Source organism: Nymphalis io, chromosome 17, assembly GCF_905147045.1.
Source record: "Nymphalis io chromosome 17, ilAglIoxx1.1, whole genome shotgun sequence".
Classification (NCBI taxonomy): domain Eukaryota; kingdom Metazoa; phylum Arthropoda; class Insecta; order Lepidoptera; family Nymphalidae; genus Nymphalis; species Nymphalis io.
The window spans coordinates 7,346,597-7,373,047 of record NC_065904.1 but is presented as its reverse complement, the minus strand read 5'-3'; the positions used below and the strand labels follow the sequence as shown (position 1 = coordinate 7,373,047).

Here is a 26,451-nt window from a genome sequence, read left to right as displayed (position 1 = left end):
ACTAAAAATTTATTATACAAGTATATTTAGACCTTACAGAATCTTGTATAATAATGACTTTCCTAGAAACAATCTTCGTAAATCTGAATGCCATGAACAAAGTTTATTAATGTCTTATAACAGAGTCCGCAGCAGTGTAACTAATTAATTGTGCCAAATTATTGCACAGTCATCACAGCTCTATTCCCATTTGTTTCAGCCATCAAGTGAAAGATCAATTAGTAAGATTAGTTGCCTAAAGATTATGTAATTAGACGCTGGGGGTGAAGTGTCGAAACGTATAATATCTTGCATTCTTGCTACTAGCCTGCGGGCGTCGGGGGAATCGAAACGTTATGCTTAGCTTTCAAATGAATGTAGACGGTAAAATGCCAGGAGACTGAATACATAGTGAGTTATTTACTAGTTTTAATTATTACAGCGATGTTTTTAACATTATTATTTTCTGAATAGGAGCAGAGATGATTTATATGGCGACGAACTAGCGTCTACGAGTTGTTATCAAATAAATATATTATACTTTACATATCTTGAAACAAGTATCGTGTATATGCTCTTTTTCTTGAATATTTTCATAATACACTCGAATCGATAAATTGAAACAACCTGTTAAATATTTAAAAAAGTAAAAAAAAATACTTATAAAAATGGCCGCATTTAGTTTTTTTTAAATCAACGAATTGACTTCCTTCCTAATGTATCCTTAAAACAAAACTATACCTAACATTTTAAATTTTATGCCAATTGAATTTTAAGCCACGGGACAAATATATCAAATAAATGGTCACTTTATCGCAATCGAATCGAAACGAAATCGTTGCCTTTTAAATGTTTGCCTATTCTACAAATATCGACCCAGTTGCGGTTTGGTCGAAGTTGGATCGGAAGAGAATCGGGACGTATAGTAACCGTTATAAATTAGTAGCATGGGCTCCCAGTTTGAGACAAATGATTGGTCTGAAAATCTTCACATATTTTTTTTAATAAGAATTTGGTTTGAAAAGATTTTTTTTATTATATTAATATTGGTTGGCCACTCTTGGATTCATTTTATATGTATTGTGTTAAAAAAATTGCAATTTCGCACGTTCTAAAATTGCTATAAGTTTTCCAAATAAAGTATTAATTTGCTAAATTCATAAATGAATAAAAAGTAATATTTATAATTTTCATTACATAATTATTTCACTTAAATAAATTTTCTATTACGTATATATCTCAGACGTTAAAGGGACATTAGAAAGAAACATAAAATGAATGTTAATTGTTTATAATCGTTTCTGAATTCAACGCAGTTGTACTGAATTAAATAATATATACATCATTATGTTTGTAGCAGTACTATCGTAAATAACTAATGACAAGTAATCGATGTTATCAAACACTTGGAACTTACTCGAAGAAATAAAAGGTCGTAAAACCGAAGGCCGGATTCCAGACAAGGGATGGTCCAATTTGGCGTATTTAACTGCTATCTCCAGAACGATAGCATTTTGGAAGTTATTAGCGTAACAAAATTGTGGACGATTTTTCTTCTTTAAAAGTATTTTCGCGATTGTATCTTTTACTAACAAAAAATGGCATTTTACCTCTGTAATGGCGAACGCAGGCTCGACCTTGGTTTTGTAATGAGGTTACAAAGGAAATGATTTATCTTCACTTTTTGTTTATGATGGTATTACATCTTTACAAATTGCTCGGAATATTCTATTTTTCTCAGTTGGATTATTGATAATAATAATGATGAGATATTATAGTACGCAAGTGTGCGCGCTAACACAGGTGAACTCTCTCTTCCCTCACTCTCATAATCCGATGGGACGGCATTCAAAATCCGGCAATCTTTGTTTTTATTAAAATACTTTGTTTTTATATAATTATTTATTTATAATAACTCGCGATTAAATAGCGCTGCAGTACTTCAACTTCTATTTTATTCAACCGATCTGCATAGGCAGGACAAAATTTTCCGAGTTATGCTAGACTTTCATATACAAAACAGTTAATTGAAGTTGTGTACTATTGTTGGCACATGCTTGAATTTTTCTGACATCCATCAACATAAAAATAGATAGTGCGCGAGTATCAGACACTGTTTACAAATAAAGTGCTATAGCAATGTTGGAAAGCACATATATAAAAATATGTATAACATTTTGATTATTATGAAGCGAAATTTTCCTTTCCTCCTTGATATTATCTCCCAATAAACACACTCATGGACAGACAGACGAGTTAATGAATATACAGATAATCAGGTCTCGACGTGAGAGTTTTTTAATGAAAAGAACGCAACCCTAGAAGCACATACTCAATAGCTCTCCTTCTATATATAGATGATTAAATGTATTGTAGCAACACAACGTAACGAAGCAGTGTGTTCCTTGTAAGTAGTTAAGAAAAGCATTCAATAGTTAATCAATTAGAGCTCGTAGCCAATGAAAACAAGCCACGTAAACAACACGTGGCTGTAAACAAGCGTAATAGTGTATGAAGGGTGCGGCTGAGGCGTGGCGCTGTCCCTTCCGTAAAAATGAAAATTAATTGTACAATTACAAATAAAAAACATATTACATCGTTAAGGATGATACAATGCTCATCGTTTTGTAAAACTTAATGATTGAATTGCTTAGATCTCTTTTCACATTAGCAAGTTATTGGAATTGGCCCAACTTTTTTAGGAAATTTTGAAGAACATTTTGAAGTCCCCTTGTATTTAAAATCATTTAATGATGTGATCAAGAACGGATTCAATTTAAATCAAGTTCAATTTTAGTAGGATTTTTAATTAAATAGGGATAAATATAGAGTACATGAATATCGTATTCAATGAACTTAAACTAGGAATTTAATAGTGTGTGCCCAAACCGCACCAAGTAAAGTATAACAATAGTCCATAAATGTCACACTGCTGGGCAAATCTTCTCTTGAAAGGTTTAGACTTAATCCTAATAATGTTTGACTGGGCTAGTCGATACATCCATGTATTGTTTCAACTCATCTCAGATATCTGTCGCACCAACACATTTTTTTTTATTTAAGTATAAAATTAAATCAGTGGGTAGGTTCGTATACTTTTTTATAAGAGACGTTACTCGTTAAAATAGCTTTACTGGGACTTTCAAAAGTATTATCAGTATTGAATTAGAACGCATATAAGACGTTGATTAAGTGCAGAGATATTGTATTCAACGGGCAAACCCAGTTCGATATTTGAAGTGATCAACATTTATCTTAAACTTACCGACTTCTCAGTAAAACGATAAAACATTTTCTTTTCTATTTTCTATTCAACGAAATCACCATTTCTTTTCTACACTTAGGATTTCGTTTTTCTTTATTTGATCTAAAGCACTTCAAGCGCTTACCGATGTTTCTTTCAAATATTTAATTTTTAAGATTTACTTAAGCGGTAATTTTAGTGATATAATGGTACTTCCATTATAAAAAAACTATTCTTTTCTTTAGGCCGTACAAAAAATGACCTTGAACTTTAAGCTTGAAGCGTTTTTAAAAATGTAACAATACAATTTCGTGCCCCCATGACGCTGAAGTACCATTGAAAGTACTAGAACAAAATCTCATGGTTCAGCGATTTAATGAACTCTTTCCCTTAGATGAAAACACTGTATATAATTATTTGCTACATTTATTGTTTAAAATTAAGTATCGCGATTGTTCCTAAACACATCTAACACACTAAATGAATTGTGAGTGTTGTTACTGTTATTGTATTCCTTTTTTAAATAAGTATAAAACTTTTTTAAATAAGTAGCCGGAGTCAAGTCATAGGTAGAAGAATTAATCGTAGTTCCCAAACATCCTGACTATGTGCCATTTATTAAAATTTCGGAATTCTGTCAGAGTGAGCGATGGATTTTTAGTAAGTTTACAAGCTTTTGTAGAAATATATTGATTAAGTTACGTTTGTTGTGAATTATAGTATTATATATTATTGCGGGTACTCCTAGCAGAAATCTATAAGTTAATAGGGTCTCCTCATGAATATGTGATGAATATGTTGTGACCTCGTTAAAAAAATTAAAATTTTCTTCTTATTCCAAGTAAGAACAAAAGGTTTACATAACTAGAATCTCAACTTTATATTTTCAATTTCTAGCACCTTAGTTTAGTCATGTGCTTAATTTATATTTGAAATTCGTCAGCAGTGAAGTTATACATAGTAAAGAAACTTATATGTATGACTCTAAAAAGTTTCGAGCTATGCATATTTGTCAATTAGCTAAAGAGGAGCATAGATTAAACTCGAAACTGAACGTCATCTTGCAAAAATAGAGATAAAGTTCTAAGTAATAACTAAATTTTATATTTATAAAGACATATTTGATAATGATAAAAAATGTTTGCTATAATTTAATATATATTTGATCAATCGATATTTATTTATTTAATGATACGGTAATAAAATATTATTTGTACATATAATAGATGTTAAATTATGGTATACTATGTCTAACTGAAATATTTTAGTTATGTTAATTAATAAATTTAAATAACATGTTTAAGATATTTTTGATGAATAATTTGAATTAATAAGGCGGATTACTCGCGAAAGTATTATTTAGATAATAAAAGTAGTGATTTTCATGCCTGCATAAAAAATAATAAATACTTGTATTTAAACATTTATTCTGAGTTACCGAAACTATTCGGAAGAATCTACGTACCGACCCGGCGGTATCTTTATATTTAATTTAATCTCATAAAATGACAATTCAAAAGCGCCCTCACAAGCCTACTTGAGCTTTCTAATGTATTTAGATTTAATTGTATCACACGTATTTGGCATGGAAATTTAATTTTGATAATCTTAAATTTATAAAGTATATCGTTATACACATTCGTATTAAACTAAATTAAATTGAAATACAATTACATCTATCCATAGCTGTTTATTTTATAATATCTACCCGCAGCTGTTCTAAAGCCTTCGGCCTAAGCCATTATTTAATTTTCATGTGCTTAATTTGTGTTTATATTTTATCTCATGCACAGCAGTAAAGGAAATCATCTTGAGTAAGCTTGCGTGTGATGGATGGAAATCCGCCATATGTCTGCCAACCCGCATTGGAGCAGCTTGGTGAGCCTTCTCTATGTCTGCCAACCCGCATTGGAGCAGCTTGGTGAGCCTTCTCATCAAAAAAGAGAAGAACCCTGGCAGTGGTATATTTACAGGTTGTTATTTACTTTAACTTTTAACTATTATAATAAAACTTCGAAATTATAATTATTAAGTATATAAATATATGCTTTACAGAACTCTTTTCCATTTATCCGACTGTTATATTGTATTATTATTATTAATTTCTAATTGTTTAATGAAATGTTAAGTACCTAGGTATTATATGAACTGACCATAAAGGATTAAATTGTTAACAACTCCGCGCACTTTTAATTCCCTAAGAACGAAAGCAACTACGTACCTACTTTATCAAGTTTTCTATTATTCATTTAATTTTCTAGAAATTTCATGAAACATTTTGTATCACGATCCATTGCGTGACGAACTAGGACGGCAGCTAAGTTAAACTGTTTTAAACTAATAATATTAATTAAAAGCACGTTCTTCACAACATTTAAAGTTATAACATAATAAGGTAATTATGTTATAAACATCAAGATTGTTTTTAATTTGATTGTCTTTAATTATATAATTAATGATTAATCCGAAATAAATTTAGAATAAGACTGTACACAATTACTTCCTTTCTCTGTCTTCACCTCTAATTTAATGGCGCTAAAAATATTGCCATTTTTACTCACGCGTGGTATAAAGGATAGCAAAGTATTGTCTAATTTGTTTAGGTTAGAGATATATAGAAGTCAGTTATAGTAACGTGAACTGTAAAACAGTCTGCGTTGTTTTATCAAATTATTTAAAATGAAAAAATTTTTATTCAATAAAGATGCATTTATTTATCAAACCATCGGTTTGAAAAAGAGAATACGCAGACCTGAGAAGAACCGGTGAAGGAAACTCAGCGGATATTTTTATGTAACGGTAAACAAATCATAGTTCATTAAGCACAAACAAAATTATATTATAATAAGTATCTAGATAACTAACTTAGTATGATATAATTTTAAACTGAAACACCTTCACAACTTAGTAAAGAATTTATCCAAAGCACATTTTCTATGAAACAATCCGGATAGATTGTCTTTAAAATATCAAGTAGAACATAATCAGATTTAGTTCGTATAGTCTTACGCGTCAAATTAAGATTGCTATAGAGAGCAACAGACAGCCAAGACAGGGCTCAGGAGATCCAGAACAGCGTTTCACTATTGATATTACTCAACGAAACTTGAAACTAAGTGAAGACGTTCAAATAATCGTTGTAGCTTAGTCTTCATGTTTGGCAGAAGCATACGGTTTAATTGGCAAATAATTTGAAATACAAGCATGCTTATTTGATATGTAATTCGTATTTGAAAAATCTTTTGTTTCTGTTTAACTATTGGCTATTAAAAATGATAGTATTCTGGTCAATAATGTCTTGATTTGTAATACTATAATACTTTCGTCGTGGTAGAATTGAAAGAGGTAACTTTTATTATCGTACCATAATTTATTTTAAGGTATTAATAATTTCATTTTTTTATTTAAGTTTTTATATTAAATTTGAAACTAAATTAACGCCTAGTCTCTAGTAGATTCGTGTTTTGAATTCAACGTATTCATGAAAAGTTCTGAACTTACAATCTTAAATGAATGTCTCATTATACAAAAAAAATCTTGAATGTACTCGTTAGTTATTTTATCATGTGATTAGTTAAAGAATGTTGTGTCTTCTTCATTCAAATGTCATAGCAATAATGATAGAAACAGCGAAAACAGTGTTCAACCAAACAGTCGGCTTATAACGCCGTAACGGTATAAGCATAAGTACGACAATTATCGAGACAAATATATTTGTAAAAATTTCAGCGACACATAAATACATATTGTACTTAGTACTTAATAATAAAAAAGACATTTGTTATGCAAAAGGAAGGAGATATTTAAACAAAATACACACTTATAAAACAAAATGACCGACCTAATTCGGTTTAGTTTATTAATTGACCACAAATCGATCTTAGTTAACATTTTGCGTTCGGGACGTTCTAGACCAAGAGCTAACACCGCTATGATGTAACAGGCTAAGAGCTTACACTGCGAACAATTAAGTAAACCCAGTTAACTAACTAACGAGCTAAGTAAATAAACTTAAATGTAAACTTGGTCTAATAAATAATTGGTATACAAGAGACTGCAAGTTTGAATTCGCCGGCTTCTTAATATGTGTATAGACTGATTTTTATTGTATGCATTACGAGCTGATAAGGACACATAAAGGATGAGTAAAGGGTATGGAAAATATTTTAAGAATCGAAAAATCAAAGATAATCATGTAATTTGAAAAAGTGGTCTCTTGCTTTACCAACAAAAATGTTTATGGCGGAAAAAATTGATTTGTTATTAAATAAATCTTTAATAAAAACAGTTTTTAGTATTTTTTATAATGAAAATTTCAATATCTAAAACGAAGGTTTAGATATTTGGGCAATTGCCTATGATTTTTTCAAGTGCTTTTGAGCTACATATATGAAAACATTGTCAAGATTCCAGCAACGCCACCAACCAAAACTTAAATAAAATAATCCCAATGTTTAAACTTATATATATTTATATACAAAAACCAATCGCCAATATACCAAAAGGAGATTCAGTTAGTAAAGTAACTTTCCTACTGATTAAAAAACCTTAAAAAAATATATTTAAATATTTAAAAAATATAAATCCTCTTTTAATTCAAGCTTGTTTAAATTTATTCCTTATCTGTTTAAACTTTCGTTCAAATGTGCTCCCAAAAAAATTAAATTCACATTTAAAAATAAATTGTATTATAAAAAAGGAATAGCTTTTTTGTGCTATCGTCAATCTCAAGCCACGAACGAAGTTGGTAAATCCACGCTTTGTATAAGATTCATGCAGATGAGCTGCAGTTCTTATAAAACAGTTTTGAGCTCGAAGAATATATGATTTATATTTTATACTTTAGAATAATCTTAACAAACCTGCTTAAACTGGAAATATGAAATTCTGACAATTGTTTGCAAATTTAAGTTATTATTATTTATAGACTATACGTCACTATATTTGATATTGCTTAAGCTATTATACTACGTGTATTATAAACGTATGTTTAAACCCTATACGAAAACCTAGTGAAAGTTTTTTTTTTTTTTAGATTTTTATCTAGGTTTAAATCATGGTATTCACTTCTGACTTTTTATGTGTTAAATTAGTTTTTTAATTCATGACATGCTAGATAGTGAAAGAAGATTGTACTTCATTATTCATATGAAATTCTGCCATTTTATTATATCTAACAAACTAGCATAGTGGAATGATATCCTTAATGAGAGAAGGTATTTGTCCGACAATGAAACATTAGCTGTGGTCTGTTACTTTAATTCATTAATCAATGCATATGAAGCTGAGCCCGCGATCGAAGCATATATGTTTATCAGTAAAGTGTTTTCTTAAAAAAAGCGTACTGAAATATTTATCACACATTACGCCGTCAAAACCTTTCTCTTTTCGGTATCCTTCAGACCGTATTTACTTTATGAATATTCAAAGTAAGATTTTAATGTTGGCGACTAACGATAAACGAGGCTCAGTAATTGTGAGGAGAGTTTAAAAAGAAGAAAGTAAAACAATCGGACACAATCCCAAATGTAAATAATACGAGAACAATATTCCTGGCGTAGAGAATAGAGAACTCTTTTAAACTGAATACCATCAAGTGGCGTTGAGTGCTCTAAAGTATAAAACTGGCTAGGGCTACTAGCTGACAATCATATTTGAAACACACATCATACATATATATGAATACAAAAATCAAAGTTTTAAATGGTTCTAGCCACAGGCCAGACAGTGATGTTGAAGTTTTAGTATCGATTCATTAATCAAACGCAAGTTGTATACTTATTTGAAATTGAAAATACATATATAAATATAATAAAATGTAAACGTATGTTTCTCATTAATTTCAACTCATCGTCGAAACGATAGCAAAATAAACGTGCCTTATATTATAAGAATATCAATTTAGATAACTCTTATTCGCGACAATTATTATATAAAAGGACTTCCGTCTCATTATCTCCACTGGATACGGAGGGGATGGTTTATTTTCGCACAAAGAATCAGAATTAATGCGCTTGTACGGGGGAAATATTTTTGGTAATAATTTACCAACGTTGATAACTTGTCTTTCTGTTTACATTTGTTAATACTGATATATATTTAATCGATCTTATTGTTATTTTTATATAACCAAAAAAATATGGATAGTGTTGCCATTTCAATATGAAAATAACAAAACAAGCAAACCAAATAGTATATTAATGTTAATTTCGTTTATTATTTGTGATTTTTTAAATTATGTTTTCATATAAAACCCCCAAGACAATTTGATTCTTCACACTTTGAGAATATCCCTAAAGACTGGCAACCCTAAGCTGGGTGGAGGAGCGTGGGCGGAGGGGGTGTCAGAGCTAGCCAACGATCAGTCACTGTCAAGTTGCCGATAGCAAGAGACGTCTCGGTACTGCGTAGAATTTTATCGTTAACGATATCAATTCGCTTTTAATCGAAATTTTATTTTTCTTGATAGGCTCGCTTACTGAGACAGATACGAAATTGATTTCTCGACTGTATAAAATAGATAAAATATCTATTATGATGCTGAGAAAAACATTGACTTAAAAAGGAAATTTCTAATATATTTAGTTTAATATTATAATATAATATTCATTGAATGAGAAAATTACATTCCAGGCTTTAGTAAATTTGATAGATTTATTTACTGTTCTCATTCCATAAAATCGTATGGCGTATTTTGCCAAAAAAATTGCCATAGAACTTTATTGAAGCATATTTATTGGCTTTAATCTCGCTTGTCAAATACAGCTTTCCTCATTAATTAACTGTAACGCGATCATTTACGATAAATTACGCTCTAAAAATAATATTTTTGAATTATTTTTATAAAGCTGCTCTTTGCTAATATTATGTACTATTGTTACTATTTAATTCAGATTTATTCATTACTTGTCACATAAATCAACAAATCCACTTTTTGAACGATTACATTATTTGCATTATAACTTTGTCGTAATTGAAAAATGAATAGTTACTATTGTTTGTTTGAATCGTCTATTCAAATATGGCAAGCTTCTATTTGAATCTATTGGTGCATCCTTATCGACTGACTCGGACTTTACTCGCATTGGAAGATCGCCCAGAATTTATTACTTCACTGATTTTTTCAATTGCTCTAAATGGTACCTACCAAGCGAGATTTATAAGGCATTCCCTCACAGAGTCACGTAATGTTCGTCCCCTTTGTCGGTGACCCGTACTCAAGATAAGTTCCAAGAAGATGTGGAAAAAAATTAAATCGTAGTTCCTTGAAGGAACTTCCGCTCATTAAAGTCTAAAACGATGGTGTAAATCTTAATTGTATGAGTAATATTATATGTGTATTATTCTTATTGATGATTTAAAAGATATATTATATATGTAAGTGCCTTATATTAAATTACATAATTTTAAATAATATCTTTTTATGGTTTTTTAATATTATAATTCATTTACTAACTCTCAGCAGCTCTCTGCAGTTATAGCTGCATAAGTAAGATAAATGAAACAATATAAGTAATTTAAATAGTCAACTCAAAAAAATACTCTAATAATTTTATAATTATGATTCATATAATAATATTAAAAAAACACCACAACAGAAGAAATGCATTAGATAAAAGCAAAGTTAAAATAGATTCGATCTTTAATACTTATTGTGGTAATAAATGACTTGACAGCGAATAAAATAAACAATGAAGTTAACTTTGTCAGGAAATCAAACGTTATAAAACAAATAGAATATAAACTCTCCAACGACAAGAGCTCAGAAAGCCACAAAGAGCGCTAGATGCGGGCGACCATAGTTTTTACTAGCGAAGCGTGACTTTTTTGCTTAGCAGCCCTTCTTGCATCCGGATTTGCATCCTGCACAGAATGGACTTTGAATAAAGATGCGATCGTGTCTTTTGGATTTATATCAAATATACCAATACTGCTTATTTTGGGTGACACACTTTTTATATCTAAATTAATTTTTATCTCTTCTAGGAGATACCCTTACGCATACATTAAAGTTAACTTCAAACTAATGTGTATATATTTTTTTAAGAAGAACAATTTTTCCCCTAATCTTCCTCATATACCACTCTTTTAGTAAAATCGCATTTATAAAGTCGTTTTACTTTTTACTATGAATGCATTTTATTTAATAAAATCCTATTATATTTGAGACCAATAAAAGTAATATACCGATGATTGTTTAGTATGCTATGTGAAAAATAATTAATTCTTTTTTTTATTGTTCTATCTACTAAAGTATGTATACTTATATTTTTGCAGTAAAAGCTCTGCACTATTATGTAGTTAAAGAAACATCCTGTAAATAACCAACTGATAGACAAAAGCTTTCTTTGTTGATGAGGAAAACGTTTGGAGCTTATTTCACCAAGCTGCACCAATGCCGGTTGCTGGACATGCAGGTTTACTTACGACGTTTTCACACACAAATTAAGTTCATAAAAAATCAGTGCTGGCTTCAAAGCCAGTTCAAACTCGTAATCTTGGATGAAAATTCAAGCAATCACTTGGCCATCCCGGATCTTTTATGTTTTTTTTTTCACAATTCCCTAAGCCAAATAATTTCCCAGTACAAAACGAAAAAATTTGTTAATTTATATAGGCAATCATCTTACTTTTTGATTTTTATCGTGCTTAAAAATTGTATTTGGGGAATTTGCTTTAATAAATATTAACAATATCTGACATAGATTGTCACTTTCAAAAACAATGTTATTATATTTAAGTACATATGTGTGTATCTAAAATCGAATTCACATCTGGAAATATGCGATGTCCAAGTAAAATAAACAACTTTCTGGAATATTTTTAAGCAAAGCCAGCAGAACCGGCGTCGTAGGCACTGAAGCATGAAGCCAGTTCTCTCCCGAACGTGACGGTCGTGATCTCACATACACATATATTTTCATATCTCTCTTGAAAATTTCTATTTCAGTATAAGCTTAAAACAATGTCTATATACCTATAAATTAAAAATATATGTATAACGATATATTTTATATAATAGAAATACATATATATATTTGTACGATTTCTAGTAAGTGTCCATTTATTCTATTCCAAAATATGTATGAATATTCTGAAAGATTAGAATACAATAATATAATAAAAAAATATATATAATCAGAAAGATATATTTTTTGAAATATTTGCTAGTTCTATTTTCAAATAAACTTTATATATATTTTTTAATTTCTTTACTCTTTCAATCCGTGATCGCCACCATTTGTTACTGGACTTCAAACACGTCAGAACGCGAACAATTGAAGGGGCTTGTAGGCATCCCGCCGCATTGTCCACGACTTGACAGAACGCTCGGTAAAATATTTCGTGAAGGAACTCTTTTGTATCCAGGTTCAATTTGCCAAGTGATCTCGTCTGCAATAAACAGCAAATATAACGCTAACAATTATGTACCGATACGCCCTATTTACTAAATACTTACATAAATAATTTTACTAGAAAGAAACAAAGAAATACTTAGTAATATTTATGTGAATCTGTATAATAAAGTTGTATCTTAAGTGATTATGTATAATGTCGAAAATGTACGTGAAGTAAATAAACGTATTAAAGATAGAATTGACAGATTAAGATACATCCCGCAGTATTTCTCAACGACTTAAGACGATAAACCTCTCATTTTCTTATACAAAATCCTGAGATCCGCTTATATTGTGTATTTTGTGGGAATACAAAAATTTAAAGAGCAAAACCGCCAGACAATATTGGATATTTGTAAAAATAGCGCACAAAGAATGCTTTGAAAACACACGTTGCATAATTACACTGAGCTATTAAAAAAAATAACATAATTTTTCTTATCTTATATTTATCATCTGTATCATAAGCAACATATAGTACACAATTTGAAAAAAAAATAAGACAATAATTGTTGTTGATACGAAAAATCCATTGAAAAAATAACCAACCTTAATTATCACTGTACGTTACGTACGTTAGAACTATAAAATTTTACTCTTCTAATAATACTAATTTAAAAAGTTAATTATTAAAAAAATATTGTGTGCTCGTCCGAACTCGGATAACGTGTATCAACGAGGGGGTACGCACCCGGGCGTGCAAGGCGCCCGACCAGCCCTCTGTTTACTCGATTCACAATAACTCCTTTGTATGACTAACTTTTCGTATTGTATGGGGTTATTGGTATGAAACTGAGAAATACTTAGCGTTCGCTAGCATTTGTTTACTGAATAATTATATAGTTTTAACATACAGAATGAAGAAAATCAACCGAAAAACGTTGATTCTATGAAAATCGGTTTAAGATTGAAATGTAATCTACAGGAACAAACTTCTCATTCATCGGTCTTAAAACAAATTGGTATCCTAACAGTTACCTTTGCGTCACTCATCACTACGGCGATAATTGAGACCAGTGTGAAAGGTCTCTGTCAGCCTTTATTAGCCCGCCAATATAATCTATTGGATAGATTAACGGAGATCACTTAGTGAGAACGTTCCAAACGATTTGCGTAAATTGAACTATTGATTGGATTTCTTTGACAACCAAGATCTTCGTTCTGGGATAAAATGTTGGTTGATCAACTGAGTTAAAGAGATTCATAATTTTATTTGAGCAATCTAAAAGTTTGACATACAAATATTTTTAATAGCTTATTTGAATCATTCAGTATTTCATTTTTATTGAGATACAGCCTAATCAGCTTAAATACGTTTTGTATTTTAGTAGTTTTCACCGCCACTGATAAATAAATAAACAAATATTTTTATATAACTTTTATGGTACTTGGTTTTTAAACGTAATTTTAAATCTTGAATTTCTTTAACTCCAGACATTTCGTAGTTATCCTCATCCTCCTTTTCATCCGATCAATCATTTATGTTAAATGTAATAATGAATCTAAGACCTCGTCTCTACCCTGAAATTACTTTGCCTCTTCAATAGCCTGTAAACAAACATTTCTCCATTCTTCTACAGTAATAGCATTAAATTTTCCCTTAGGTAATGTCATTATGGCATTCATATTCACTGTGACATTTTTTTGCGACGAAAATTGTCACTGTCTGTCATATATTATAAACCAATAAGTAAAAAAATAAATAAAATTACACTTTAAACTATTAATTTTATTATTAAATTGTTTTCTTAATTTAAAAATTAAATTTATATTAAATATATAAAATGTCTTGTTTTGTAATTACTTATGATTAATGTATAAATGGAAACTGTTTTGGTTTATGAATTGTTTTATATTTTTTTTATTTTATTGTAATTATTTCACTGTTTGTTTCATGTACACTAAATAAATAAATAAATAAATAAACACTCCGTTTCGACATTGTACGTACTTTGAGGCACGTGGTAACTAGCGCAAACCGGTTTATTTCGTTTTATTCACTGTGTATTACACTACAAACGCGAAAACATCTCCAAACCGATTTATTTGTATAGATTTATCGAATTGCTTTCTTCAAAACGTGCTTTAACAGAAATAAGTTTTATATAAGTTTATCTATCGTGTTTTTTTTTTCGAAAAAATCTTTCAACAGAACTTGTCATAAAAGCGATGATTGATCAGTTCTTCGAGCGAATGAATAAGAGATCTACTAATAATAACATTGTTGAAGTCCATTGTCCAATGGGTTGACCCAATTACGGTTCGCAGACACCACATTGGAGCGAAATTGTTCGATCTGTCTGCGGAAATTAAATTTTCTGAATACCCATTCGTTTGACTTGGCATCAAAAGTGAAAGTGTAACATGACCATTCGTGTTTGATCCCTAATATCTTTGACACTATTGAATAATAACAATAAGTTAGGATTTTTTTTCCTAATATTACGAACTACGGGATTAAATGAATTTGACATACTGTTCTCTTAAAGTAGATTTGTTGGTATAAAATTCCAAGAATATTTAAAAATGGTATTGTAAAAAGGATCAGCACAGCCAGATCATAAATTGACATGGGATATATTTTGGTGAGGTTGCGATTGCCTTTCATTGAGGACGAGAGGATCACATTAAACTGGTGCAATAGATGGGGTGGATTTTCTCGATTCATTTGTTATTTCAGGATCGCGGAGTGATCAGTTCACAACTGGTAGGGACGTATTGTCGGCCCTCAGGCCATTGTGTTCTTTTTACGCTGACAGTGCGTTTTTCTGCTAAAACGTATCAGTCTTTGTGAGTACGGTATCCTTAGAATATTGGGCAGGTCATATAAAGTGTATTTATATTTTGCAACACACACGCAAAATATGTTTAGCGTTCACGATTTATACTTACTATTTCAAATCTGAGGAGCTTTGAATCTACTAATCTCTAATCAAATACAATTCGAAAATATATATAGTTTTTCTGAGCTTAAATACCTTTTAAATGTTATTCCAAGTAACGAATTATGTAGTCTAAATATAATATTAGTTCATATTAGAAAACAATATAAAAAATATTTAAGATTTAAAAGAAATAAATCTAAGATATCAAAGAACACCAAAACCATATTCAAATTACGCTATTTAAAGCAGATTAATAGTATCAATTTGATTCTAACACTAGTGTAGTGTCGATCAATAATAGGGCATTCTCAAAGCCAATGACCCATGAGACTACAGTAGGTATTAATAACCAGGCTCGTTCCAAGTGCATGTGCAATTGTCCTGTTAGCGGGAATACAAACAATGCGGGACCAATCACACGGGACGGATGCCAGTAATTAAGATCGCTCGAGTCATTTGAGGAAATAGTGGCGAATAAATATTAGTTCTATGAGAAAGTGAAATTATTTTTACCTTCAAGAAATAAGCATTTAGTCTAATCTAATATATTAAGTATACTTTACTTTATCAAGTAAGCATCTACAGGTTTTTGAATTATCATTTTACAAGACTTAACTTAAGTTACCACTGGCAAGAAAATCAGTAGTACCTATTCTCCAACAAACGATTACAAAGGTATTTATAATATATGTATCGATGTTTACAAAGAAATTCAATATCAGATAAGAAAGTTTATCCGACTATATTTTGTAAAGTCTGTTATCATAAAAAGGGTAAGACTTAAGGGCTACGTAATTATCGATTTCGGTCAAAGCACATTCTTAAGTTCCATAACTTGCCCTCGAAACTTTGGTAAAACTTCTAAATTTTGGCCATATTTTTGAGGTTGGATCTGATAAAGTTGAGACAATATAACAGTTTCCATTCCTTTGAATAATGTCTTCATTAAAAGTATCGAATAGAGCTAAATAAGTCCAACGAAGTTAATTTGTACATAAGTAGTTATGTTGTACATAACTCCTAAGCATTCGTTGACCATAAAAAAATATTTAAAGTTTTTATCTAATAAGCTTAATTATATTAAAAGCGATAGGAATAGAATAGAATAGGAAAACTATTTCTATCAAGAAATCTATCTATTTATCCTGTAAGATTGTTTATCTGGTTTATTATTATCATAATCTTTCACTAAGTCTCTTAAATTTATTCTACTACTTAGATATCTTCCTCAATCGTAAATGATTCAATAGTTGAGTATATTCTAATTTTACAAAATATATTTTTATTTAAAAAAATTGTTTTCGTTGCATTGTAGTTTTTCATAATAACATCGGTTTACTGCTGGTAGGCCTTTGTGCAAGCTGGTCTGGATAGGTACCACCCACTCATCAGATATTCTACCGCAAAACAGCAGTACTTGGTATTGTTGTGTTCCGATTTGAAGGGTGAGTGAGCCAGTGTGATTACAGGCACAAGGAACATAACATCTTGGTTAACATTTCTTACAAGGCCAATGTCTATGGACGTTGGTGACCACTTACCATTAGGTGGCCCATATGCTCGCCCGCCTTCCTATTCTATAAAAAACACCTTCAGTATACAAGCTAAGATTGAACACTAGGCAAATCTGAAAAAATCAGCAGCTGTCAAACGAGGTCGAAGTTTCTAGAACGCTGCAAAATCCTAGTTCAGTCATCAGAAAAAATATTAGAGCGAAAGAAATGAGCGAGCGAGCTCCTAGTTTTATTAAACGTTTTTCCATCGTCGCTCCCATCATGTGCCAAACAGCTGCCGCGTAGGTTTTTTACCGTCAACTCTGACCCCACTCTCTACGATCATTCATGTGGGAATTGGTTTTTATATCGAACTTCTGAAGCAATTTAAAACCTAATGGCTGAGGCACACGACCTCGATTCGCTCGCTCGTTTTAACTTGCCTTAAGTGGGTGCTACATTAGTGGTTGTAAATTAATTGGTGCCCATTTTTTTTTCGAATACCATGAAATTATTGTTTATTTTTTGAAGTGGTTTAAACAAATGTAAAAATTACTTTTTTTTTTAAATATTATATTAATTCGCGAGTACATTTAGACATTAACGGTTACAGTTTTGACTCTATTTACTTCACTATTTATTTACTCTTAAATAGTGTTTACATTGACCAAATAAATAAAAATAAAAACCACATAATTACATGAATATTAATTGCAAAAATGTATTAAGTACTTTCTACACCCAAAATCTAATTAATCGCCATAGCTTCCTGTCCTAGTTATTTATCTTTATCTGGGGGTAATAAAACAGTATGATATTAGTGAAATTCATCACAGCAATAGAGGTTGCATTCGTGTGGCAACCGCGAAGTTACGAAGAACCCCAGGGAGGTCGTAACCGTTCCAAAGCAATTATGTATGACATGTCATAAAACGCCACATTTGTAAATGTGACCGTATAAAGTTGATGAAAATACAAAAACGCAGATATTCGTTTATTTTGAAAACCAATTACAATTCTGCCTGGAATAGTTAAATGAAAAATAAAACCAAAAAGAGTGAAGAAGCAATATACAATCAAATTATACAAAATATATATGTATGTTCACATCACATACTGAACTTTTACATGTCACTGACAAACTCATGGAGAGCATAAGAAGTATATATATAGAACATCGTGAATAATATTAGCTTGAATGGATAACAAAACTTTACATTCTCTTAGCACATCAAGTAGCTAATATCACACCGCGATATCACATCGAAAACTTATCAGAACTCCGAACTAATCCAATGTCACTAAGGAAGTAAGTAAGCGTAAGTCGAGTTTGTAACAGGAAACCAGTCGCGAAGTTATTCCCGTCAATGAACCTCACAACTGGTTCATTAGTTATATCGCTTAAATATATTACGTTGAATGTTTGTTGGACGCCACGCTGAGTCTTTCACTATGACAAATGCAAGCATCGTGTTCATTTCCCTGTAGTTTTTAATATTCATCCTAGTTTTATCATGCCATTAGTTACAATAGCCTCGTTTATCTAGTGGCTTACTTATAAGGATGCAGATCATGAGCTCCTGTGATATCGCCCAGTACAAAATTTGCTGTGTTTATGGTGTGTAAAATGCCTGTGTGCCTCGGAAAGCTATAGGTTTTGCGCAATGGTTCTTTTAAGTAATGGTCTTCTCTAAGTAATATATTTTTTGTAATCTAGATTTTTTTTGCTTTGAGGCGAATATAATATATATTATTTCATTTAACGTTTAGCTTTCAAAAGAAACTCACAATATTGCACATGTGATCCCAGCTTTATAGAACACACTGGCTGTCACCGTCCTTAATTTAAATTACTCAGTCACTCAGATGTTCGATATTTAAATCACGTAAATTTGTCCTAATTTATAAGTAAGGTTCCTTGATACTTTTGAATTATTTATTATTACTTATAAAAGCAATTTGCCGTTAAGTTTTTTTTTTATTTTTATTTCGTATAATAATTTATTTGAATCAATGAAAATTGGAATAAAGAATATGTAATACGATATTTCATTATGAATGTAATATTGAAAATATCAAAAGAGAGTAAGATTTCATTTAATTAATTCAGAATTTTTATATCTGATAGGATGTCATATTAGGCATTCCGGAAAAGGAGGAAAATTTTAATTTTTTTTTTTGTTGTCTATATTGAATGTTTTTTAAGCAAAGATGATTAATTCTGCCTTATTATTTATAAAATAATATTTAATCTACCAAAATCAATCCAATTAATAAAAAATTTTCGTGTTAGTTCTCTCGTACAAATTTTGTAAAAAAAAAAACAATTGCTATCTCTTTCTCATTAGTGCGGATCTTTTTAATGCGTAAAGAGGATAGCAATATTTTTAATCATGTCAAATAACTGTCGTTAACATCACCATTGTACATCACAATACAGATATACTTTATCCTACACCAAAATACGAGACTAAAATAAGAACCAATACATAGATAAAAAATGGTTTAGATAGGCGGTCTTAATGCTATAACAACAATATCTTCCAGGCAAACTAAATATTCAAGCAAAAACACAACAATAAAAAAACTATGTAAACTACACTATATACTATATTATATCACGCTACATAATAATTTATACAATGTTTTTATTAGTTTATCGTTATAACTATAATTGAATTCATAGAGTTCGTTTCGTTTAAAAATATTGTCACTGGTCTTTCCAAACGCGGAGTCAATTTAATTATTTCAGAACCAGCCGTAGACTATCTAAATATAGAAGAATCGATAATAATCGATACCCTTGCACTGTAGTTTGGTTTGGTCTGTCTCGATAGTCTAGCTCTAGCTTATAAAGCCGCAGATCCGAATGTGTTGTGTTCAATCCCAGAGTCGGGCCAATGAAAAGTTATTTGGTTTAACACTCAAGAAATATTTAGTTGATTTTTTTTTAAGTTAACCCTACACATAGATACTTAGGTTACATCTTTGTTATTTTAAGATAATTTATATTAATCATTCTCATCGGTTAAACCAATACAAAATATACGTATTATACTAAATGTTATTCTCCTAATATGTTATGTCACCCTAGTCTCCGAGATCTGGAAGTGACAGCACTAACTTCCAGGATGAATTATAACCTCATTTACCGTAAACGCTGTTTTATTATGCCGTATGTTACTTAATAAGCGTATAAAAATGTTTTCGTACGCCACAAATGGTGACTTTATTGCTTAAATCTTTTTCGGTGAGCTCGTATCTGTCATTATGTATGACATTCTAAGTAGCAGCTTATTATCCAAAACGCGCTTCATAAGATTGTTTTTATAGTACGACTTCAATAATACTTTAGTGCAAAGAAATGGTTACAATAAATTTATATTAAAAAAATACTAAAGACGCAAGTTTACTGACTAATACATAGCAGATCAACTTCAGAAGTAAACAAATAAATATTCGTATCCGATTAACGAAACGCCAAAATACAGAATGAATCAACTGCAGTTAGTAACAGAACATTATTTATAATCGAACGCTAAGTTCATTGAACCCAAGTCAAGTTCAAGTGTAGAAAGAGACTGTGTGTTTATTTTTAGGGCACTAAACATACTTAACTCATACACTTGGTGTAATGTTTCCTGTTATTTTATTAGCCAAGTTGTTAGCGAAAATGTGATAGAAATATGTTAAAGCGTTTCTTATAGTTAATATTAATATTAGAGCAAACATACGGTCGGACAGATGTGGCGAAGTACTTAAACATGTCTCAATAGAAAAGTTAACGTTATAACTTTATCAATTCTGTTAGAAATATATAACCCCATTAAATTATTCAAAAAATACAAGACCATCGTCGTGTACATGCAAATACTTTTAATTAAGCACTTTTTTGGATAAGACAAAATATCAAACTAATTAAAGTCAATTAAGACCAATTTACAGACGGAAATTGACATCAAAAGTTATATAATATATATATTATTTAAATTTCTTTAATAATAATTTAGCCAGTGTTCGTTATGAAATCTTCAATATAATGAGATATATAATCGAACACACTCTATTTAAATAATTAAACAAAATATAACTTGAGTGACTCACTATAACAATAATAACGTACAAACAAGAACAGACTTTTAATATTATTTAACATCAGAAAGCAATATGATACTACAAATTGCGGATAAAACCTCAAAGCTGACAATGACAGCAGCAATAAAAATAAAAGTAAAATATGTAAATTACTAGTTTTCACCTGAGGCTTCGTTCGTCCAATAGGCGGGTATTAGATAATATACATATGTTTATACAATATATGTTGATATGGCCTGTGTTCTTCCTTGGGTTTCACTGGCTTACTCCATACCAAATTTTATCAAAAGTGGTTTAGCCATGAAAGCGTAACAGACATACAGAGTTACTTTCGCGTTTATAATATTTTTTTTATAGAATAGGAAGTCGATGGACGAACCTGATGGTAAGTGGTCACCAACGCCCATAGACAATGGCATTGTAAGAAATGTCAACCATCGCTTACATATCCAATGCGCCACCAACCTTGGGAACTAAGATTTTATGTCCCTTGTGCCTGTAATTACACTGGCTCACTCACCCTTCAAACCGGAACACAACAATATCAAGTACTGCTGTTTTGCGATAGAATATCTGATGAGTGGGTGGTACCTACCCAGACGAACTTGCACAAAGCCCTCTCACCAGTAAAATTAATAACAAATATAATTCAAAATTCAGTTTCATATTGAAAAAAAGAACGAAACGTAAAAATATTTTTTTCAATAATAGCAATAACGTTTCATAAATAAATACTAATTTAAAGAGAAATGCTTTTCAATTGAAGAGCACGCGATAGAGTCGACCCCAGCAATGGTATTGTAAGCGCATATTGTGCGACCACCTGCCTCATTAATAGAACCAATCACCACACCAAACAGAACTCTTGTGTGGTGACTTTGGGTAAATATGCCATAAAAGCAGCTGCTGTTAATTAATTTTCTCACCTGGGCCAAATTCTGAAAAAAAAACTCAATACAAACTAGATTTAATGATTAATTAACGTTAAAATTCAATTTCATAGTAGGAAATTAAACCACAATATTTAACTAAAATGTTTAAAATTCACAAACATCTGTAATCTGGGTTAATTTTAAAGTGAATTGCGGATCATTATAGTTTCAAATATTGATAAATATATTTTAAATTACAGGGAAATTCAAAACGGTAAACCCGAATTGCCATAGCGATATATAAACAATAAAAATGAACCGTACAACCGCAGCTCTTTAGCACAAAGACTCATCGTCACATGCCACCTGGCATTGCAGAATCGGTATAGTGAGAAGGGTCTTGGTAGGCTGGTTTTAAAGTGCATTTCACTTGTATAGTACCTCGCGATGCTGACTAGCCCATTTCTTACGACCCATTGACTCTTTCCTATTCATCGGTGCATTTTCAAATGAGAAGGGCTTTGTCCTACTAAGTATGTTGGTACGTGAAGTGTGAAGTTTACGGAATAAAAAACATTCTACAAAGACTAAAAACAAATGAAATGTAAAAAAATAAAATTAACAAATTATTATTATTAATGCAATTTACATTTACTATGTAGTGCAAAAAAAACTCCAAATATATACTTAATCAAAAAAATAGGCATTATATTTTAAAATTGTGCAAATCAACTACGTTTTTTAAGTAGCTACAATACCAAAATGTTATACCGAAGTTGCTATAAACGATGTCCCAACGTAACAACCCCGCATCGGGCTTATTACAAGCTTCCTTTTAATCCGGATTTAAAAACTGCATCACAATGGGCTAGACACACTCGCGCAGTCATCTCACAAAAAGTCTTTGCAGTGCCCGTTGAGGATTTCAACAAATATTTTCATTACAGAACCAATATTTGCGTTGTCCTCTGCAGTACGAGTTGAATAAAGAAATCTGTCATCTATCACCATTATTTCATTTTTATTCCACCTTTTGTTAGATTTGAATAAAAAAACCATCGTTTGCCAATCGATCGCTGCCATTATGATCTCTTTTCAAATGAAAAGCAATATCGTCCAAAAACGTTACAGCGCACTCGAGTTACGACCAATCTTTATAACACATTTGAGAAAGTTATGAGAGTTCTCGTGAACTAGCGCAAAGGAAATGCATTGAAGTACAAACATCATGCATATGTTAAAAATTTTATTTGTTGAATATAAAATATATTTCACGTACCGGTATATGTTCCCTAATATATTTTTGCTTACTTTTATTCTACAATTTATGACTACATTCTGAAGAAAGTTAATGCGTGTGTTTGACAAAATAAAACAAAAGAGGGCTTGTATCCCACACTCAGTTAAGACAATATATATCACCGCTATAAAGTTGTCCCTCTCCCGCAAGGCGGCGCCATTCCGCTATACACCCCCACTGTCGCTCGAAACATGAATGCCGCACGCACGTGCGTGTCATGCTCTTCAACCATGTCATTCAGAACAAATGCAACGAACTCGACTTATTGCAAGTACGTTAAGGTTTACATCTAGAATTACAAACGCAAGAAAAAACATAACAGACGATTATTAACCATAATATATTATCATTGAATTTACATTGTTTTGTTACTCGTCCAAAAACGCTCTTGTTGACGAATGTTTGAACTTTTGTCCTTTTCGATTAGCGGTTATCGTCACCCATACGATTTTATGAAGCAATTTGTTCTGGAACGTGGTACTTTCACCGTTAAGATATAAGACATTTTATTATGATACGTGATGTCATTGTTTAGTGAAATTAAAATTAATGACAGTAATAACATATTGTATTTTATAATCAGTCCTCTACCCAAAGGATGCCTAAAAGAGATCGCTGCTATAGCAATAAGACCGCCTGTTGCACCTCATGGAAAGTTTGTAAATCAAATTGTATATTTAAATTTAACCTATGGTGTGTAATAAAGAATATAATATTAACAATCTTTATCTAACTTTATGTCAAATCTATTTATTTTTAATAATAATATAACATTTAATTAAAATTGACTTAAGCTCGTTCCCCTAGGGACAATATCGAAATGTTAAAAAATTGTTCAGGAGAGCTCAATTCAAAACAACATCACGTCACAGCAATATTATGCACCCTAACCACATAACAGTTCCCTTGGGTATCGGTTCTTGACGAATGACCCAATAAATACCCATAAGGCGAAACGCGACACGTACAAAACATTCCAGGATATAAAAGTATAATCCTGTTAAGTAATTTATTTCTTCTTCAGGTAGTAAGTGAACGGTTATTTTATGAACCCACTTTAAGCGTTCTATAATCCTGGTAGTTAAAGCATAAAGGAGGGCGTAGAAAACCATAATGCAACACCATAAAAAGTTTGAAATTGAACCTTAGGCCGCGGCACCTGTTTAAACCTGGTACAGTCCATAAAACTTGTTTTAGAATCGTGTTCATATTTTGTATTATAGGATCCGTTATATTATACTATGATTTTTCACCTTCTATTGCTTCGAGAGTCTTATATTTTATTATATACATACAACATACATTTATTCATATTTTAATTTCATCTTATTATTAATTAAAAATCAAGTTTATCTAAAGCAATCCCTATGATTCACATCAAGCTACACGTTGCTCCGTAATGAGTCATCCATCCTACACCGGGAGAAATTCTGTTTAGCATTCACTTCAAACCCAATACATGTCTCGACCCACACGAGACCAGTCAGAACAATAAGTGGGTTACACGATAACGATAAAGCACACGATTATGGTTCGATACACTTTCTTCATGCATTAGAATCTGTTTTCGAAATAGTTTAGATACTCTTCTGTTTCCTTTACTTTGAGACAAATTATAGCATTCTCCATAGTGAATGTGCTGAGCGATTTTAGTTCTAAATTTTGTATACAATTTGCACAAATTGAACCAATTCCCTCGTGGTATACTTTGTGAATAATAACTGTATCAGTTGTCGACGGACGCAAAGTGCAGTAACATTACCCGCAAATTAGGTTAGTTAGATTGCAACCGCTATCTCCTAAGCCGTGGCAGTAATACTATTATGTACTTATTATCGTTGAGACTAGTTCACTAGATAGTTGAGACAGTTTTAACCACATATCTTAAGTTGTAAATAAATGTTAGTATCAGATTGCCGCAGACATAAATATTTCTTCGTGTAATTCGATCTTTTATAAATAAACCTGGCTGTGTAAGATATATGTATCAAGCTGAAGTAAGTCTATATGGTAAATTGTAAAATATTCAAGAGATATTCAGTATCGCTCTACCATAACATCGAATTAGGTTTCGAGTAAAAATGTATTCCGTATGTTATTGAGGGCACAAGATATAACCAACGCAATTTTATATAAATCATTCTGTGATATTTTTTTCTTTAGCAAAGATATCTTTGAGCTTTTTAACAATTATAACGATGTTCTTCAAAAATGATTCTTTATGCCAAAATAGTATAATAAACCGAAAGGTTAATACCAACCACTTTTTTTAATGTTTTAATTAATGTCAAAAAATTATATAACTCAATTTTTTATACAACTCGCTCGTTTAACATTTATCCAGTAACAAGTTATATCGAAGAAAACTCGTTTATCAATTTCGAATATCACGCAAACATTAATAAACATATTCAAAATAACATTATCGAAGTATTCCGAAATGTTGATATTAAGGCAAATATGTATGGAAATAACGATGTAATAAAGGGAAGTTTTATATCTCCGATTTCCATATAGACCTTTGATCGTGCGTATATTAAACCACATTATGCGGTCAGTGTGAACCCTCTGGTTTGAATTGGTGGATCACATTACTAGAGAGGTGTTGACACGAGCACTACGAGTGTCCGAACATCAAACAGAAACTATGGCGGTGTAATTAACTCGCCCCGTCATCTCTGCTTAATTCATTTCAGCTTATTGACTTTCAATTGCAATTAATTTACTTAGTTACACTGTATCATAATTGTCACTTAGAGCTTTAATGAAGATCTCGTCAGCAGTGTTAATTCGAAATCAATTAACAGGTTCAATTAAGTACGACGAATATAGTACTTTTAATACGATCGGATGTCAATTGAATTTTTGTTGTGCATTTTTCCACGTCACTTCAATTATTATTCATGATATACACGACATAATCAAATTAGTCCGTTGATATTTCAAAGTAACGATAAACAATACGAGGTCCGGATACAATGGACGGATATACGTCCGACAATAGCGTCTAGACCAGTAACGTCAGATTCCAATTATGACTTCTTTAATTAACAACAAGAGAGTTGGTATTTAGATACCATTTCACTATGTACAACATGTCAATGGCTTGGAGGAATGTGTTCAGAATTATCTTATACTATTTAATTTAAAAAAAAAACAGTCATTTTTTTAAAATGTAATCCTAC

The 26,451-nt window shown here is 31.0% G+C and overlaps 1 protein-coding gene across 2 annotated transcripts in view; it reads right to left on the bottom strand.

Moving 5' to 3' along the window:
* Nucleotides 1–26,451, bottom strand: part of LOC126774824 (semaphorin-1A) — a 360,413-nt gene that overhangs the window by 303,136 nt on the left and 30,826 nt on the right. The window lies entirely within an intron of this gene.